The following is an 11190-nucleotide window of genomic DNA, read 5'->3' as shown; positions in this document are numbered from 1 at the left end:
TACTATTCAGTAAGAAACAGCAGGCATGGTAAATATGGAGAAGTATGAAAAGATTTACATTAAATTGATACAAAGTGAAATAATTAGGAACAGGAAAATAATATGCAAAATGACTACAAAATGAAAATGGAAATAAAAAAAGCAGATCGGAAAGTGAATAATATAAAATTGTAATTAAGCTTGGCCTCCCCTGAAAGAGATTTAACAATGTTTTTCCTTTATTTCATCATGGAGGTGGAGGGAGAAGGAAAATATATTTGGAAAGGGGCAGCTAATTGGTACATATATATATATATATGTATATATATATATATATATATATTTGGAAATAAAGATGAGGTAAAATTAGAAAATAGGACTGAATTTTTTTAAAACAAAAAAAAAAGATATGACAAGGAGTATTTAAACAAAAGCAAAAGACTGAAAAATTAGAAGGAAATATGAGGTAACTGATTTTTAAAAATTTCAATAGTAGTTTATTTTTCCAAATACATGTAAATATAGTTTTCAACATTCATTTTTATAAGACTTTGTGTTCCAAATTTTTTGTCCCTCCTTATCTTCCCCTCTCCCCAAGATAGCAAGCAATCTGATATAGATTAAATCTGTGCAATTCTTTTAAACATATTTCTATATTTGTTACGTGGCACAAGAAAAATCAAATCAAAAGGGAAAAAGCCATGAGAAAGAAAAACAAACAAAAAGGTGAAAATACTATGATTAGATCCAAATTCAGTCTCCATTCTTCTCTCTCTGAGTGAGGATGGCATTTTCCATATCAAGTCTATTGAAATTGCCTTGAATCACCTTTTTGTTGAGAAGAGCCAAGTCCATCACAGTTGATCATCACATAATCTTGTTGTTATTATATAAAAAGTTCTCTTGGTTTTGTTTACTTCACTCAGCATCAGTTCATGTAAGTCTTTCCAGGCTTCTCTGAAATCAGCCTGCTCATCATTTTGTTTAGAACAATAATATTCCATTAATTCATATACGATAATTTATTCAGCCATTCCCCAACTGATGGGTATTCACTCAGTTTCCAGTTCCTTGCCACTACAAAAAGGGCTGCTATAAACATTTTTGCACATGTGCGTTCTTTTCTCTTATGATCTCTTTGGGATATAGGCTCAATAGAGACTGCTGAATCAAAGGATATAACACAATTTTATAGCCCTTTGGGCATTGGGTAACTATACTTTTTAAAAAACTAACCTAAAAACAGAATGTAAAGAAATAATTTAGGAATCATTGGTATCCCATAAAATCATGATAAAACAGAACTGCAGAATATCAATGCAAGATATCAATGCAGGATATTCAAGCTATAATTTTAAAAGAAAAAAGTTGCCCAGAACTAGTAAAAGCAGGGAACACAAGTCAATACTGGCTCTGCTCATTTCTCTTTCCATTGTTTTATACAAGTCTCAAGTTTCTCTGAAACCACCCCCTTCATAATTTGTTTTTATAGAATAACAGTATTCCAACACATTCATATAACATAACTTGTTTAGCCATTCTTCAATTCATGGACATGTCAGTTTGCAATTCCTTGTTTCTACAAAAAAAAGTGCTATAAATATTTTTGAACCTATAAGTCCTTTTCCATTTTCTTTGATCTCTTTGATAGGTCTAATAGCAGTAATTCTGGATGTACAGTTTTCAAAATACATGCAAAGGTAGTTGTCAACATTAACCCTTGCAAAACTTTGCATTCTATAATTTTCTCCCTCCCTCCCCCCATCCCCTAAATAGCAAGTAATCTAATATAGGTTCAATATGTGCAATTCTTCTAAACATATTTTCACATTTATCATTATACACAGTTTTATAGCCCTTTTTTGAGTATAATTCCAAATTGTTTTCCAGAATAGTTGGGCCAATTCACAACTCCACAAACAGTGAATTAATGTACCTATTTTCCCAAATTTCCTCCAGCACTTATCTGGTGTCACTGACAGCTTAGACCTGATAGGCATGAGGTGGTATGACAGAATTATTTTAATTTGCATTTATCTAATTATGGACAATTGGAACATTCATAAATGAACTTTAAAAAAATCAAAAAAACTTTATTATATAAATAATTCCACTTTTGCTGAAGGCTTCTTTGGTTTTCTTGGGAAATGGTTCTGTGGCATTGTATTCCGTATACTCAGAAGAAAGTGTCATTCCTGATATTCTTTCTCATTTTATTGCTTGCTGGGTTGGATAGCAAAGCTATGTTTATTTCATAAAAATTTGATAGAATAATTCTATTCTTATTTTTGCAACCAATATGTGTATATATACAGTTGGTTGCTGCCTATACGATGACCTGCTTATGCTGTGATTAAATATCTTATTTGGGATCAGACCCATTCTGTCTTCTAAGGAAACTTGAATTTTTATATTTGTGAAAAAGAAAAAGAGAGGCAGCTTACATTGTTAAGGGCAAGCAGTATTCAGAACCATCATGACCAGATTTTCTTTACCATCTCATCTCCAAAAGAAGTAACAGGTTAGAATTATATCTATCTACTACATTTCAAAAATCTGTAATCTAAGAAGCATAAATCAGAATAAAAGGCATAGTTTCTCTGCATTTAAGGAGAGAGCACTCAATTAGCTTCTCACCAAATGTTGGTTACACAAAGGTCAATGAAAATGGACCTATTAATAATGGAGGAATGCCTAAACAAACTGTGGTATATGAATGTAATAGCATATCTTAGTTCTATAAGAAATTATAAATAAAAAGAATTCAAAGAAACTTGGGAAGATTTGTAAGACTATATATATATATATATATATATATATATATATATATATTTCTCAGAAACATTTATGAAGCTCTGAAGAGAGGTAGCAAGTATAGAAAAGTAGAGAGCTAGCCTTGAATCTGGAAGACTTCAGTTCAAATTTTTCTTTTGACAAATAACAGGCATATTCTAGTGAAGTCATATAACTTCTCACTGACCTAGTCAACTCTCAAAGACTTCATATTGCAGACCAGTCTTCAGTCTGCATCAATGGAGGGATGAGTGTGGGTGTGTTTCTTCACCAAGAAGTTTCCTATATTCATGAAATCAACCATGGACCAAAAAAATAAAAAAGGCAACACTAAGATGTTTCAGGACTTGATAATCAGTGCAATGCCATTCACAAACAAGAAATTTAGAGCACCACACCTTGTATGGAATTTGTCTTCTAAGTGGACTTTGCATTGGCTCTCCTCCCATACTAAGTTATGTACAAGGTTTTTTTTGCACATAGTTGTGCTTAATTTATGTTTATTAATTGGTTGGTCTTCTGTGCCAATGGTAAACATTTGATAAAAGTTTTATATTTCACTAGATTTGCTGTTATATCTTTGAAGGAATTTTATTTAATTCTGCTATGGCCATGGGAGAAGGCATGAGAGCTTGTTGTAGGGAAGCTTCTAAGTTGGTGTTTAGTTAGCCATAGTGAATCAAAGGTTTTTTTTTTTTTTGGTTAAGAAATACATTGGATTCTTGTATTTTTCAACAACATTTAGTTTACTCTGTAATGATAAAGATGTGCCTGTCTATTGCCTTCCAATACTTTTATCGCAATAACTCTCAGTTGGGGGCATAGATTATTTTCATAATCTAGAATTATGATTTCATTAATATAAGGAACTTCTTGGGGAAGAAACCCCTTCTTCCCAGGCAAATTGGCCCCTTCTCCTCTATGTATAGCCTTAGGGAATTGCCTAGAATCATGAGAGTTTAATTGCTTTGCCTAGGGTTTACATAGTCTGTGTTAAAGTTAGGATTTGAACCCAAGTCTTCATAGTTTGCGGGCTGTGTCAGGATGCCTCTTTTGATATAGATTTAAAAACCCTTTAAAAACAAGAAAAAACCTTGGCAGAAAATATTTCTGGTAAAAGTCTCACATTCAAAATATAAAGCAAAGTGATCTGAATATTTGAGATTAAGAGCAATTTCCCAATAGATAAATGGTCAAATTATATGACAGTAATCCAAAAAGTATTTCCAGGTGGAAATTACTAAATGAGGTGCTTTTTTTGCTAGACAATAGAAACACAGAGACAAAATGAAAAATAATCCCTGTTCTCTGGGAGATTATTTTCTTTGGGGGGAAAATACAACACATGTAAATCTAACCACTAAAGGGATTTCCTGAGGTTAGAAACTTGTCTAGACATATGGCTAGTTTGTAGTAGTAATATGGCTATAATAATCCTGCATTAGTATTTTATTTCCTCCAAGTAGGTTTGAAGGGTCCTAGCTACCCATCCCCCACCTCTCTCAAGTAAGGCTTCTTAAATATTTTCTACTCTTGACCCTTTTTGGTCTGAGAAAATTTTACATGATCTCAGGTATATGGGTATATAAAATAAGGTTGCAGATCCCAAATATTTGCTGATAATGCATCATAATTTTGTGACCCCCACATTCAGCTATAAGCCCCCATAAACACAGTTTAAGAAGTTGGGCAGTCTATAGAATCTAATTTGTAAATGGGAGTGGGAAAGCTGGCTGTTCTAAGTCTCAAGAGAAGTTTAGTGGCTTTTTACTAGATGGCTTCCTTTTTTTTTAGGGGGAAGGAGAAAAGGAAAATATGTTATGCTTAAATTTGGCCTCGGGGACCTTTCCCCAAGCCTTATGGAAGATAATACTGGTTCCCCTTCCTTCTCTTTGCAGCTTTAGCTCCAAGATCAGCCTAAGTGGGCAGACATGTCTTTCTTTTTTGAAAGGAGGAAAATCGCTGTCTCTTTATTATTTCAAACATTCATAGTCTTGGCCTTTTGTTGACTAACAAACTTTATCACAGGGTTAAAAAATTAAAACAGAAAGTAAACATTTGGGAAAGAAAAAAGCTTCCAGATCTCTTCCTTGCCTTCCAAATAGCCAAGCACAGTCAAAAGGAAGCAGAGAGGGAGTTAGTGGTTACTGATGCCAAAAATTTTAAAAAGAAAAAAGAAGATAAGAAAGAAATCATATTAATGAAACATTAAGAGATCAGAAATAGGGCAGTTTTATTACTATTTTGTTAAATTTACCATACCTTTAAAAAAAACAATGTGAAAGAAATCCACAATTTTATGTAAATTTTCCTTCTGTACTTTATGTATTGAAATGTTCATGCATAATCTATGTCAGATTGCTTATTGTCTGGGAGAGGAAAGAAAAGGGAGGATAGAATTTGGAACTTAATACCATCAAATGTTTAAAATGGTTTTTATGTATAATTGGAGGAAAATGAAAAAATTTAAATCAGTGTTCATGTTGGTTGTTGTGAGGTAAGTTCATAAGCTAAAAAGAAAACTTAAGTTCATGCTGCTGGGGTGTTGGAGGAAATGTATGTATATTTGTTTCTGCTATTTCGTTGAAGTAAATATCACTCTCTTGGTTGTTCTATTCTGTTCACGGATGAACAACAACAACATGGTTGTACTCTCCACTTAGAGACAATGCTGTAAAGGGAGAAGTGTGGAGTTCTCTGCCCTGAGTCCAATATATCGTTCTATGATAAACAAGTGTCTGCATTTGTCCTTTTCCAATTTTGAGTGAATTGGAGGCTCTGATTTTTGAAATTTAAAAACTCAGGCAAGGAAGCTTTTGGTTTTGTAGGTAATAAAGAGGCTGGGTAGGGTTCTGGGACATGAGTTCAAATTTATCCTCACATGCTTACTAGGTTAGACACATTTTGGTGTGACCCTAAGCAAATCATTTATTTAATCTCATGTGCCTGTTTCCTTCTTTGTAAAACTGGGATGAAGATAACGCCAAGTTATTGCGACTATAAAATTAGATATTTTTACAATGCTGTGTAAACCTTAAAGTGCTACATAAATGCTTCTCTTCAATTATTACTGTAGCCATCTCAGGATTGTCCCAAAGTAGTGAACCTCCAAAGTAGTGGACTCTGTCCAATGACAGCTGAGACAGACTCATCTACCAGACATCCCATATTTAAAAGGATTATAGGAATTAAATTTGAGCTCTTTTCACCAGAAAAAAAATGTGGGTTAGGAGAGAATGTACCCTAGAAATGTTAAGGAAACACTGATACATTTGTTTTTGCTTTATGTTTGAAATAAATATCTCTGTAAATGCTAATCGATGTTAAGTAATGAATAGAACAGGGGTGCTAATACCTGGCACCTTACAGTGTATACATGTATGTAAGTGGGAGCTTGAGCCAAGAGCATTAGAAAAGAGCCACCCCTGAGTTCCTCAGAGTACCTTAGAACCCTGACGGGAAAGCCCCATGGTTCTGAGATAGTGAGTCAAAGTATATTCACTACATTTTCTTTTCATGAAACAGGAGAAAAGAGACAGATGGAGAGACAGACAGAGAGAGAGAGAGAGAGAGAGAGAGAGAGAGAGGAGAGAGAGAGAGAGAGAGAGAGAGAGAGAGAAGAAAGAGAAAGGTCAATGAGTCAGCCACCAGCTGGCCTTTCCTCCCAGATTTGCTGGGTCAGCAATGCAAATTCAGTTCAACCCCATATTTCATGTTTGGAATGTTTCCCTCAATTCCCCTGCCAGACCATCCTGCTGTTCCCCTCTCTAGTAGCTTCAATGGCTCTTTTCAGTAGTCACATGTGATGGTTCTTGATATTCTGTCTCTTTTACTTTTCATAAATCTCCTCTGGCTCAAGGTCAGGAGTATATTCTGAATCTTGGAAATGTATGTAAAAGCATTTGACAAAATACAATATCCACTCCTAATAAAAACATTAGAGAACATAGGAATATGTTCTCCTTAAAGTGATAAATAGCATTTATCTAAAACCATTAGCAAGCATTATATATAATAAGGATAAACTAGAAGCATTCCCAAAAAGATCAAGGATGTCCATCATTACCACTATGATTCAATATTATACTAGAAATGTTAGCTTTAGCAACAGAGAAGAAAAAGAATTTGAAGGAATTAGAATACCCAATGTGGAAACAAAACTATTATTCTTTACAGATGATATGATGGTATATTTAGTTAATATTAATGAATCAAATAAAAATTACATGAAACAATTAACAATTTTAGCAGAGTTACAGGATATAAAATAAAATGACATAAATCATTGGCATTTCAGTATGTTACCAACAAAGCCCAGCAGCAAGAGATAGAAAGAGAAATCCCAATTAAAATAACTAGATAATATAAAATATTTGGGATTCTACCTGCCAAGACAAACACAATTACAACAAATTGTTTTTTACACAAATAAAGTCAGATCTAAACATATGGTAAAATATCAATTGCTCATGGATAGGCTGAGCTAATAACAAAAATAACAATTCTACCTAAATTAATCCACTTATTCAGTATTATACCCAACTACCAAACAATTACTTTTTAGAATTAGAAAAAAATCTGAAAAAAGAAAAGTAAAGTAAAAAGTCAAAGGTCTAGTAAAAAAAAAAAAAAAAAAAAAAAAAAAAAAAGGTAAAACAATCCAGTAAAAAATCCAGTAAAAAGGTCAAGAATATCAAAGAAATTAATAGAAAAAAATGTAAAGGAAGGTGGCCTGACTCTACTAGACCTAAAACTATATAATAAAATGGTAATTATCAAAACCATTTAGTTAATGACTATAGTAATCTAGTTTTTCATAAATCCACTCTAGCTACTAAGATAAGGAAATGTATGTAAACCATCTAGCCAGTAAGTTTGTTTCCTTTCCAGGTTACATAAATAAACCATTCTCAAAGAGGTAGGATCCCCTTTCTCCCCTCCCCATATCATCACCAGGTGGTCAATATACAAATCAGATTGCTTATGTACTTTGCAGCTAAAGGTGGAGAAGCTCTATACAGTTAAAACAAGACCTGAAGCTGACTGGGCTCAGATCATGAACCTGTATTGCAAAATTCAGACTTAAACTAATGATAGTGTAGAAAACCTTTAGCCTATATAGGTATGACCTAAATTGCTACTTTATGACTGTGAAGCAGAGGAAATGCATAGATTTAAGGGATTAGATATGGTGGGTAGAGTGCCTGAAAAAGTATCTATAGAAGTTTGCAGTATGATATAGAAAACAGAAAAGAAAAAAAAAAAAGATTAAAAAAAAAACATTCCAAAGGAAAAAAAAGAGGCAAGAAAGTAAATTGGCTCTCCGGTGAGGCTTTACAAATAGCTGAAAAAAGAAGGAAAACAAAAGGAAACAAGAAAGGGAAAGATATACTCAGCTGAATGCAGAATTCCAGAGAGCAGTAAGGAGAGATAAAGTTTTCTTAAATGAGCAATGAAAAGAAATAGAAGAAATGAGAAAAATAAGAGATCAAGAAAATGAGGGAAAGTTTCATGCAAAAATGAGCATGATAAAAGACAAAAATGATAGGGATTTAATAGAAATAGAAGAGACTAAGAAGAGATGACAAGAATACACAATAGAACTATACAAGAAAGATCTTAACATTACCAATAACTATGATAGTGTGATTACTGTTCTAAAGTCAGATATTCTGGAGAATGAAGTCAAGTAAGCCTTAGGAAGATTGCAAAAAATGATTGCTAGTGGAGGTGGTGGAATTCCACCTCTATTTAAAACTCTAAAAGATAATGCTGTTAAAGTGCTACACTGAACAGGCTAATAAATTTGGAAAATACAACACTGGATTAGGAAAGATAAATGTATGTCCCAGTCCTAAACAAGGTTAATGGTAAGGAATGTTCAAATTACCAAAAAATTGTGCTCATTTCAATACCAGCAAGGTTAGGCTGAAAATTCTGCAAGTCAGGCTTCAACAATATGTGAATTGACAAGTACCAGAAAAACAGGTTGGTTTTCTAAGAGGAAGGAACTACAAACCAAATTATCAACATTCCTTGGATTATCCAGAAAAACTTCAGTGCCTATGCTAACCTTTGATTATGTATATCACAACAAAAAGTCCTCAAAGATACGAGAGTACTAAATCATCTTATTTGTTTCCTGCGGAAGCTGTATGCAGATGAAGAAGCAACAGTTAGAACCGAAGATGGAACAATTGATTAGTTTAAGATTAGAAGAGGATTACAAGGCTATATATTGTCACTTTATTTATTTAAAGTTATATGCAGAGTATGATAAATGATAAACTGGAAGCAAGGTTCCTGGGAGAAATATCAACAATCTTAGATATGTAGCTGATACAGTCTGATAGCAGAAAGTGAAGAGGAATTAAGAAGCCTGTTGATGAGGATGAAAGAGAGAGTGCAAAAGTTGGTTTGTCGCTTAACATAAAAAGACCCTAGGATCTGGAGAACTGCTTCCCTCACTTCCTGGCAAATAGAGGGAGAAGAAATGCAAGCAATGTCAAATTTTATATCTTTGAGCTCAAAGATCATTACAGAAGGCAACTACAGCCATGAAATTAAAAAAGGTTGCTCCTTGTAAGGAAACCTATGGCAAATCTGGACATACTAAAAAGCCAAAGGTCCATGAAATCAAAACTATGGTTATACCAGTAGCAAAGTATGGCTGTGAGAGTTGGATTGTAAGGAATTCGGAGCGTTACAGAATTCAATTCACACTTTCACATTGAGGTTCTAAAGAAGACTTTTGAGAGTCTTAGGACAGTGGACAATAGAAAGGTTTGGCATGCCATGGTCCACAGAGTCATGAAGAGTTGGACATAACTGAATGACTCGTTGAGTCCCCAGAGCTCCCCAGAGAGCAGAAGATGCTCCCAGGGTTCAAAGTTATTTCTATGTTTTAGGTTCATACTCATTTTCCCTAGTTTTTTTTTTTTTTTAATGCAAAGTGATAGTCTTGACAAAAAATATTTGCAGGACAATTATGTTTTAAATTTTTAAAATTAAATTTGAAATTAACAAGCATTTGTTTTCCACCTCCTCACCTCACCTTCTCCTGCCTTATTATTAAAAAACAGGAAAACAAAACCCTTCTATGAATATGAATAATAAATAAAAATACATTTCTACATTGGTCATGTACAAAAATGTTTGTCTCATTGCCAATTTGAGTCTATCACCTCCATTAGCAAATGGTAGGAGTGTTTCATTGTCAGTCTTGGAATAATGGTTGGTCATTTCATTAATTAGAGTTTTTAAGTCTTAAATTGTTTATTTTTACAATGTTGTTATTGCATAAATTTTGCACTTAATTCTGCTCATTTCCTTTTAAATGCAAGTCTTACAAAGTTTTTCTAAAACTGTCCCTTTAGTCATGTCTTATGGCACAATAATACCATTCCATTTGTTCATAATTTGTTCATCCATTGCTCAGTTGATAAGAATTCTATTATTCATTAACAATGCATTCATGTGTCTGTTTTGCTGTGGTCCCTCTAACATTTGACATTTTCCTTTTTTATTCAACTTTGTTAATTTGATGGATATGAGGTAAAGCCTAAAAGTTGCTTTAATTTGCACTTCTTTTATATGGCTATTGATGGGATCATTTTGACATCCACCTCCAAATCTGATAAACCAGGAAAACTCTAGATCTTTCTTAGCTAAGTTAGATTTGAAATGAGAGCCCAAAGAAGAACATGTTAATATTTGAATGGATTTGTGATTTTATAAAAATGAGCAGATTGCAATCCATCCATGTCTTATCCTAGTGAACTTCCATGTGCTCCTATCAGTTGGAGTGATATCCAAAGTGGTGGATTAATATTATGAAGAACAATATTGCAAGCTGGCAAAGAAGCAGTTGAGGTATATTATTGAGCCATTTCCCTTTTTAAGTACATATTTTCTTTTCTTTTTCTTTTTTTTAATTTTAATTTTAATTAATTAATTTTTTAATTTATTTAATAGCCTTTTATTTACAGGTTATATGTATGGGTAACTTTACAGCATTGACAATTGCCAAACATCTTGCTCCAATCTTTCCCCTCCTTCCCCCCACCCCCTCCCCCAGATGGCAGGATAACCAGTAGATGTCAAATATATTAAAATGTAAATTAGATACACAATAAGTATACATGACCAAACCATTATTTTGCTAGTACATATTTTCTAGTTGATTTTTTAAATACTATTTTAATCCTCAAGGCCTTATTTGTGTAGCATTGTGTTCTGGAGCTAGCTCACATCAACGAATCCCTCACAGGTTTGCAGCTTGGCTCACGACAAAAGTACTCTGTGGTCCTTAGTCCTAAAACTATACTTCAGAGCCCCTCACTGGTAAGCTTAACTTTAATAGTCAGCCAGAAGATGCAATTAATTCAAAGCAAAGGAATTTACTAAAATAATATAGTA

The sequence above is a fragment of the Sarcophilus harrisii genome, chromosome 6 (genome assembly GCF_902635505.1).
Source record: "Sarcophilus harrisii chromosome 6, mSarHar1.11, whole genome shotgun sequence".
Lineage (NCBI taxonomy): Eukaryota > Metazoa > Chordata > Mammalia > Dasyuromorphia > Dasyuridae > Sarcophilus > Sarcophilus harrisii.
This window is presented reverse-complemented; position numbering follows the sequence as displayed.